Genomic DNA, 10,397 nt, shown 5'->3' with positions numbered 1-10,397 from the left:
CTTGCATGGGATTTCAACTCATTCAGAAAGAGGGATGAGTGCCAGATATGTACCTCAGCTGCTGGATGAGATGCAGTATTTTGACCTCAAGCCCAGTTCCACTTGTCACTGGCTGCCAGGTCTTTTACACAAGATTGGACTTTAGAAGGTGAGTCCCAGAGTCACAGAGGTCCTACTCACTTCAGGGAAGACAGGATGCTCTTACCATAAGCCAGGCTGCAGTGGTAAAGTTTTGTCACTGGTGTGAGTCATGTGAAATTTAATTTATTTTATTAATTTCAACCTAAATATGTTTCTATTTTATCTTATTCATTTTTTGAGCACTTACCTCTGAAGCCTGTCTAGTGAATTTTCAAATGTCAAACTCCCAAGGCATCTTGAAGGCACATGATACAGACCACTCAGGATCAGCTGCTAGGACCTTTCTAGTATAAGCAAAATATTAAGAGTTTAAATCAGACACAAATGATCACACTATCAAGGATTTAATGTAACTCCCCAGCATTTCTTGCTCAGGCTTGAAAATTATTGCTTACTTTCCCTTGTGTTCTGAAGACAAAAAGTTGTTGAAAACCTGTACTCTCACTCCTACTGCCTGCTTTATCTAAACACAAGAATGGCAAAGTCAGACGCATGTTCACAGAGTTTTCCATCATAAACAGTTATCATCCTCATATCATTTCTAGACTGTGTATGTGATTGAAGACTGTTATTTCTAAGAACATGTAAGTTATCAGCAGCTGAGATTAAAAAACTTTTATGCCCAGATTAAAAGGGGAGGAAAAATCCATGAAGCTCCCAAATGGTTAGCAAAGTTGTTTTACACTTCATTTTCTCTTGTCAAGTTTAATCCAAATCTTAATATATTAAGGGTTATTAGCATTAATTTCCAGGCATGTGATATAAATGAGGCCTAATCAGTTTCTATGCCATGTCATCTAGCATTCATATGCAAATGTGCCCAGATCATTTAATCATGAGATATTGCCCCTTAATCAAGCTACTGAAAACAGAAACACTGCTAGAGAAAGGAAATTATCCCCACAGACAAAAGAGACATCTTTTTGATCACAATTTTTTTAATCTCTCTCTCAAGAATTCTTTAAGTTATTTTAGGAAAATTATAACAGCCCATTTTCTGTGGCCTTCAGACTTTTTCCCTAAACATTTTTTAGCCTGTTCATTCTTTTCTTTGGCCCAAGTTCCCAGATCAAAAGGAGTTTGATTTCTCCAGGCACAACTCTGTTTGCTGTGGACCTTGGGGTTATACAATGTGCAAGGGATGTTATCAGTTACTGCTGCAGTTAAAATGAATTACCATTCATTTTAGCATTCATTTTTACCATTCATTAATTAGCTAATCCAGTTGTTAAATAGCTGCTGGAATAACAAATAAAACATTGTTTAGTAAAGCAAAATGTTCAGAATTCTTTCTTAGTTTCCACAAAATTGAATTTGTTTCTAGACTTCATTATCAGAACAGAAAAGCAAGAATCACTATGGAATTCTATAGGCTTTGTTTTGGATTCATCTCCTCTAACCTTGGCCAACTCACATCAGCATTTACATTTGAGCTGGTTATGCAGTGTCTCTCTCTCTAGCAGCAAGAAACATGCATTCAGGGAATGCAGTTCATTGCAATTTATTTTATACACTTACATTTATACTTGAGTGAGAGAGTGATATCCTAATCAGTAAATATTTAAAACTATATCAAAACTGTCTGTCACACAGACACAGAAGCCCTTCATAGTAGAAAAACTAGGACCTAAAATCCAGAATAAGTTCAGATATTGGGTATCTTTAATCCACCTGCCATCAATGCATTTTGATAGATTCCTAATTGGAAGATCACATCCTTTTTCCCCATCAGATGCCTCCACTCCATGCAGGATTGATGGCCTTGCATTGAGTGACTGAGAAAGGGAATACAGGCTATGTGAAAAAGTCAAAATCCTTGGCATTATACAACATTATTTTTAAAAAAATTTTTAAAAAAAGCAATTTGGTACACAGGGAATTAATTTTTTTAAGCTGTTGAAAGGTTGCAAAACACATTTTTAAACAGTGAGATGTCATTAAGGGCATATATTCTTAAGGCCATGCTAGGGTCAGTTCCTGGCCTTTGCATTTTTATTAATGCTCTGGAAGAGATGAGAGAATCCTTACTGATCAAAGTGTGCATGTGACACATAAAGAGGGTACACTGAAACAAATGAGCTGATAAGCTGATGCAAGAAAATGGCATGTGCATCAATACAGATAATTGTAATTCAACAATATTCAGGAGTTACAGACATAATGAGAGTGTTTGGAACAGTAACTGAAATGATTGGGGCATCATGTCAGTCAAATGGATATTAGCTCCTTGTGCAGTATGAAAAGGGTATAACAGCAAAATAAAATGCCAATCATGTCATGAATTAGCAGAATACCAAAAAGTGTTAGAAAGTTATACAACCTGGGACTAACAAGCCTTCTTCTGAGATGCTGGTCAGAGTCCCAGCACCCACAGCTGAAAAAGGAATAAATAGGGTCTCTCTGGTTCAAAGGTGAACCAGGAGAAAGATCAAAGGATTGGGGAAACTGCCATGGTGGAAAACTGAAATTCAGTCTTTTTATCTTAACAAAAAAGCTAAAGGGTCTCCTGATCACAGCTTCTAATTACCTCTAGGAGGAATAGAAATTCAATAATTGGGGCTCTTTTGTCTCAAAATCACAATCAGAACAAGATGAAGTGCCTGGACGTTGAAAGCAGAGACATTCCAAAACAGAAATTGCATGTATTAGTACTATGAAAATTAATCACTCCAATAATTTAACAAAATAATGATAGCTTGTTCATACTACAAATATTTAAATTGGGATTTTCTAACTTTTTAAAAGAGATGCTGTAGTTAAACTAAACCTAATTCTGAGAAGAACTGACCTATGCTACACTGCAGGTCAGACTAAACTACCATTTCTGAATTTAGTATCTAGAACACCGTTCTTCATTTAATTGCTGAATGAGGCCTCCATGTCTTATTTGCAGTACATTATCCAAAACCTCATACAGTTACAAAATGTTCTTTTTTCATGGAATTTCTTTTCCTATATTGTTAAGGTGTGGCACCAGCATTAACCTGTACAGCAGGCCAGTTGAAGATGGATAAATGGAATTGTGGGTATTTTTGGAAAAGAGCATGAATATGAGATTAAATTTGAAAGTACTTGTTGATTTGGATGCACAATTTGAAAGTTTGCACTTGATCTTTGAAAATATCCTTCACTTTTTAGCACTTCACATATTGAAAGCACAGCTCCTATCAGCATCAGTCATGGCTCTGAAATGTCAATACTCCCACAAACCAAACCCTAGCAATTCACATGGAAACTCAGAAATGAACATGACATAGTGACTACTTGTGTATGAAAACTTATTTCAAGTTATTCCTGCAATAGAGAACTGCAGGAACTCTGTATCCAAACCCACTTTGAGACAACATTCAAAGATTTAATTTTGTGATCAGTCTTTCCTATTCTGAAATCCCTTTCTACAGACCATTTTGTTCCTGTAGTGTAGAAGACAGGGATAATAAATAGCAGTCCCCTTCACTATACAAGCCTAGTTAATCCTTGGAATACCCTGTCCCCACAGTCAGTCTCATAAAGGTCCTATGAGAAAATTATCTATAAAGAGATAGTAAAGGTACAGTATAATGCACATATATCCATGATGCCACAGAAAATTTTTCTGCAATTCTGGTATTTCTTAGTTATCAATAGTTTGAATTAGCAATCTTGGTGTTTTTTTCCTGTTTGCAACAGCTCCGTTTTAAAAACATCAGTTCCCTCAGTTCTTCTATTATCTTTTAAGCAGAAAAGGTATCACTGTCATTTTACCAGCTGGTTCCTCAGTAGAGTAAAGATTTTTCAGACCCAGCAGACCCAGCAGAATTGTGCCATACAGGCTAGAGCAGGAATGAGCTCACCCTGGGCAGCTGACATCCTTCTCTATCCCCACATGCTTTCTCACTGCATTTCCTACACAACTGCCTAAGCAGAGAGCTCTGCTACCATAGATAACTCCCTCATGAAATGTAGCATGTCCATCCCTCACAACTGGCCCAGACCTTCCCTAGTTTCACTCATGACTTCCTATCCCTGCATGTGCACGGAGGTAGGGATATAATAGTGAGCTCTTGCAGGTGCAGAAAGAAGGGGAAGGATCTTCTTGGCATGTGTCTGCATGCAAGAAAGGTAGGACAAAAAAGGGAAGTCCAAAGAAAACAGAGAGAGAAATCTGAAGAAACAGCTTCTCTGGACCTGCTGGTGCTTCTCTGCTACAGAGGCAGATCTAGGATGTGAATCAGAGACCGGCCACCAGAGCTTTGTATGAAAAAAAAAAAAGAAAATTCCTTTGGCTGTTAAGGACATTGTGATGCAGTGGGTGCCTGGAGCAGGCTGAAGGCAAAGCACAGAGAGCAGAGGCCACCGGGTGGCAGCCACCCCTGCAAGCCAAGCTCTGTGCAGTGTCCTGGAGCTGAGCAGCAAATACTCCCCTAAACAAGCTGGGGCACCCACTGTGCTGGTGTGCATGGGCAGCACTGCAACAAGCTTGGGAACACCAGACCACCCCACCATGCTGGCTTCACTCTCCAGATACACATTCCTAACTTGACTACTTTACAGGGTACATAATTCTTTTAATAGCATAGGGATGCCTGGGAGAAAGAGATTTTCTCTAATATGCAGGGAGTATATTGTGCCTGACTAATTTATGCGTACTTATTGACAAAAGGTTTTATCTGTGTTTTCTATCAATTCAATTACAAATCTCTGTAAGCTTTGACTCATGGGGACCCATATAATAGTTTGATGAATGATTCTGTGTTTTCTGATAAGGCAATGAAATTTTTTGTAGGATGTAGTAATTCATTTCTTCATAATTAATGGTTTACAGACAACACATTACAGAAATAACTGATTGTTGATCAACAAATATATAAAGGTGAGGCAAAGCCTACATAAGCTGGCAGTTATGAACTAGACAGTGCCTTTGTAACAGTATCAAATCCAACACAATGTGTAAAATTAAATTATAAATTCATTTCCAAGCAGTCTTGGTCCTAGATATTTAATGCCTGTGGTATCCATCTGAGACACCCCTTCCTCCTTCTGTTCCCTGCGTACACTGTGGTGCCACCCACTGTATATAACACCTGGCCTCACAGACTGTGGGACTGGAATTGCTGCAACTGCCTTGTCCTTCATCATCACCTCACATGCTGGTGATTTCCAAGACCCTTCAAGTGGACAGTACTGACTGGAGAGTTGGAGGGATGGCTTGGGTATGCATCTGCAAGGGAGAGGCAACCTGTGTCAGGAGGGCAGACGCTTCTCCCCAGAAACATTTCCAGGACATTGCCTATCTAATGAATATGCCATTGGGTCATTCCATGTTCAGTACTCTAGAAACTTGTATTTCACTTAATGACACTGTGAATATCAGTCATTATCGAAAGTTTTTTATTCTCTACTTAGATGCTCTCAAGGAGATAATGTTTCTTCATCTTATTTGCAGAAAGGTCAAAATTGTATTACAGAGGATCCTGCTTGTATTCTGTTTACATTTAATATCTACTTGGAGAAACTAAAAGTACAAACTGTGGCTGACAGGCTAGATAGGACAACAGATGTCGATACCTAAAAACAAAACAAGCTCTCTATAATTGTGCCTTAAAGTATCCAATTGTGTAAATCTAATGTTGCCTAGTTTCCACCCAGTAGCCTAAGGCAGTACTTCTACAGTTTATTAAGAACATGAGCAAAAACAAATGAAGCCATTTAGAACCTTGCAGTTTCTTGCTACTGGAATATCTCCATAGAGAGTCTCCTTATGATCAGCATAACTATTTGAAATTTGTGCATAGCTTTCATCAGCAAAGATTTTGTGTGACTTGTCATATATTAAAGATGCTTTCCATGGCAAGTGTTTGGCCCCTGTGCCATGGGTCAGTTCCCACTTGTATTCTGAATATAATGAAAGGTGGCAGGTTTAACACCTGAACCAGGCCAGAACTCCCAAAGCTTGGTGGTGCCCAAAGGAGATAGGATCACATGCCTGATGTACAGGACAAGCTGTAAACTCTGTGTTGCTGAGCTAGACACAGATAAACTCCACTCACCTCTGTTTCTCACGCATTGGGTGCACACCTGCCTGTCTCCTTGCAGGATGTGCTGGCAGGTGCAGACACCACAGCTGCTGAAGTCACCTGCCTCAGATACAGCAACAAAGAGACACGTGGCCATTTTAGGCTGAAGGGTTAGTCAGTTTTGTCACCTTGGATCATGAGGCTATGGACATTCTGCTACGAAGAACAGCCAGCTCCAGAGATGGCCTCAGAGCCAAATTAACTGCTTCTGTCATAGGGTACTCCATGATGTGTGTCAACACAGGGGGGATTTGGGAACCTGTTCTAGGGTATCCTTACTGGCACCAGAGATGTGTTTGATGCTCTGTGCAGGGAATACCTGCCCTGGAGGTCATAACATCAGATAGTCCAGTGACACAGGTCCTTCCATGAAAGTCCCTGGCCACAGCTGCTGGAAGGGTTATTATTTGCAGGCAGTCAGGGCTGAGGCTGCATTTGGGAAGGATCTGTCTGGTTCTGTGCTCAGGAAGCAGTAAATCTGTATACTGCTCATTTTCAGGGTGATCTGTCGAGGGCTGCAGACAACTTGACAGGGTCTTATCTACTGTGGGGTCTTACATTGTCTCAGTTGGTGACCTTTATCACTGGGAAGACACTTAACAAGGTAAATCTTTCATCTGATCCATATATAGGCAGTCTTGCCTTTGAACATACTGACTTTTACTGCAAGAGAGGCTTGCCCAAAATTTGATATCTATGAACTAAATTTGGAAGTAAAGGTCATATGTTAACATAAATGCCATCAGTGTAAGGGGAGGACGTGGTATAAGGAAGATGCTGGAAAGTTAAGTTTTAAATCTCATTCACTACATTATAATTACTTTTGCAATCTGCTTACAATAGTACCAAGACATAATAAATACTAATTTTAAGTAGAATAAATAAATAAGCAGTAAGGTAAGTATTTTGGGGAGTTCACTGTAAAACTGTAATAAAAGGGAATTGAATGCCTGTGATGGGGCTTCAGTATCTGATTAAGAAAGCTATCAGCAGTCATTAGGTCTCTGTCATTCCTCTCAAGACTAGAAAATAAAACCATTTATTTACTCAGTGGCACAATGACTTCTTCCCTAATGATCTTTAATGTGAGTCCTTTCTGACATTCTCTGATGGTTTTAGAGCACTAGCTGTGGTAACTCCAGGTCTTTTCTCCATGTATCATCACAACTGATTCAGTGACAATCAGTCTGTATCCCTAGTTAGAGAGAGTCTTTCTTTTTTCAATCTGAAAGCATTAATAGCCCTTATTTACACTGAAATTCATCTGCTATGCTGCTGTGCAGTTATTCAGATGGGGTCTTCTCTACCTGTAGCATATTGTGATGCATAGAAGAACCAAGCTAATCCTATTACATCTTTGTACAGACATGATGTAAAACACAGCAGAACCACAGATAAGAATTTACAATCTAACACACACTATAGTCATTCAAAAGACTAAACATAATGTAACTCTAAGAAAAATATCTCTCCCTCTTCTCTTTCCTTTTTCTCTTTCCTTTTTCCGTTTTTCTCTTATTACCTGGTGGATTTTTTTTTTACACAGATTGTGGCAGAAAAGGATTTTGTATTCAAAAACATCATCAAGTTGTACTCAGTATTGCCAAACATTTCCAGTTTAACCAGCTGTATTCCTTCAGTAACTTCATATGGACAAAAATTAGAAAGAAACTCCTCTCTATTCATTGTACTGTTAGAACAAATATAAGGGATCTTCATGAGATACTGTATTTGAAATTAAAATCTCTATAGAGTTCTCAATGGTTCGGTTATATTTTTTTCTCTATAGAGTTCTCAATGGTTTGGTTATATTTTTATTCAGTAATATACATTTTTTGAGAACACTATAGAGTTCTCAAAAAAAGTATATTACTGAATAAAAATATAACCAAACCATTAATCATAATTGAAATGTTCAAAGAATTTTATATTGGTTCCATGAATTTTTATGAAGAACTGTTATCTTGTTAATAAGGATTTTAAAATGCTCTAAAGTTATCTGAAAAATAAGGGAACAATCAGTCCCAGCAATGTGTGAAGGACACTCAGCTGACCCCATACTGCCATGCCTCTGCCATGCCTCTGCCATTACCTTCAGGAAACTGCTCTTCCTGTTGTAGCAATGCTGAATGCTGCTGATTTCCCTTATGCAGGTCATAACGCCCTAGAAAGCAGAACAGATATGCTGTTATTGGGATCAAGACACTGACTAGGTGATGAGTTTTCCCTCTTCTTTTCCTGAGCAATAGATTAACATAGAGAAAAACAAGGTGTTAAATAGATGAGAATAAATTCATGGTCACACTCATTATGATGTCTTAGGAGATTCAGTGCTAACACAGCCTCTTTCCCTCTGCTATCTTGGCTGCCTAGCTTGTAAATTTGTTATGCAATTTTCTTGGATTTTGATAATTTAACTTCTTATGACAACAACTGAGCAGGTCTTTTACTAAATTTGCAGCTATACCATTGTCTGAAGTTCCAAGGACCTCCAAATCATGAAGCACTGGAAAAAATCCCTAAATGTATCAGATTCATCTGAGTGTCCCTCACTGATTAGAAATCAGTGCACAAACACTCACTCATCCTGTTCCTGTCCTGGTGGGTTCTACATGCTGGCTGTGTAGTCATTGCCTGTAGAAAATGAAATGGCTCTGCTGAAATATCTGAGCTCTCTTCACCTGAGAGTGGTATGATCAGAGACTGCCCTTGCTTGGGCCCAATAGTCTGGGTTGGATTTTACCTTCTCATGACAGTAGGTGGTGGATTCTAATTTAACTCTGGAGCATACACAGAGCATTCTCAGAGGACCTAAACTGGATTTCAGCTTTAGGAAAACTTAAGTCATTGATGTATGGATATTTGCAATTTAACTCCTTCTTGAAGCCTGTAAAGATGCTCTCACTAAGATGTGGCCAAAAGTCTTCAAACTGCTAGAAATGTGGTAGTTGACTTAATTCAATCAGATCTTCTGGTCAATGAAACTTGAGTGACAAGTCTCACAGCAGCACCCATGACACACTTGAGGAAAGAGATCCTGGTATCTCTGGCCAGTACAAAAGATGCAGTGCTAAAAAATCACTACCTTCATCATGCCAGGGCATCTAAACAGCTTCAACGAGAGAACAGATTTGTTCTTCTGCTAGAGCATGCCCACCTGATGGACAGGCAGAGCTCCCATATTAAAAGAGAAACATTCTGTTCTGATTTAAATAGCTTCACTTAATCATTAGGGAATTGTGAGATTGAATAAATAGATGCCATTTGGAATATAAATGGTGGAGTCACTTTATTTGTTCCCTTGTGGCAGAGTACATCTGAAAGGATCATAAGTAAAGATAACATATCTTGAAATTCCATCCTAATAAGCAATAAATTACCATGCTGCAAGCAGGCTTTCAAAGTACAATTCACACAATTTCTCAGTTCAGCACACAGCCAGATGCCTTGAAGGCCAAGTAAGACACTTTAGAAGCAACAGTAGATGGCAGGCCATAAATGGCCAAAAATGAGAGAATCACATGAATCTCTGAAAGTAAGAGTAAATTAATTTTAGAACAGCAAAAGTTCTGAAGATAAAAAGCATTTTCAATAGTCTTCTGTCAATCCAAAGACTCTAAAAAAGTTTGCCATATAAATAAAACCTTTCAGTGGGATGAAAGAGCTAAATAGGAAAAATCATATGCTCAAAAATAAAAAGGTGGCTTCAAAATATAAAATCATACTACTTGCTACAGCTTTAATTGTTAGCTTCATTTTTTAGTTCTCTCAACCCATTTCCTACTGGAATATATTCAGAAATCCTGGGGCTTCCATTATTTCCATGTCTAGTAGGAAAAAAAATACAAAAATTAGGAAGATAAAATAGACACAAAGGATTTGATTGAGACTGCACATACAAGAAGGGCACAGCTGCATTTCCTTAGGTAATTCTGGTATAAATAGCTGAGTATAAATGCTCACAATCGCAAAAAAAAGATTAGTGTTTCAAAAAATTATCTTTGCTGAAATTAGCTGCTTCTCAGCTAAGAAGCAGTAAGTAACTGATTTTGTGTGCTGTCTTAAGACTTAGTTGGAAGTAACCTGGAATGTCTTAAATCTGCCTTCAGGTTGACAATTAACATGAAACCCAAACAGAGTGAAGATACCATGCTTAATGAAGAACAGAAGCTTCTTTTGGTTCATCTCAGAAAATTTCCT

The sequence above is a fragment of the Ammospiza caudacuta genome, chromosome 5 (assembly GCF_027887145.1).
Source record: "Ammospiza caudacuta isolate bAmmCau1 chromosome 5, bAmmCau1.pri, whole genome shotgun sequence".
Classification (NCBI taxonomy): Eukaryota; Metazoa; Chordata; class Aves; order Passeriformes; family Passerellidae; genus Ammospiza; species Ammospiza caudacuta.
Note: the sequence above shows the minus strand (reverse complement) of the source record.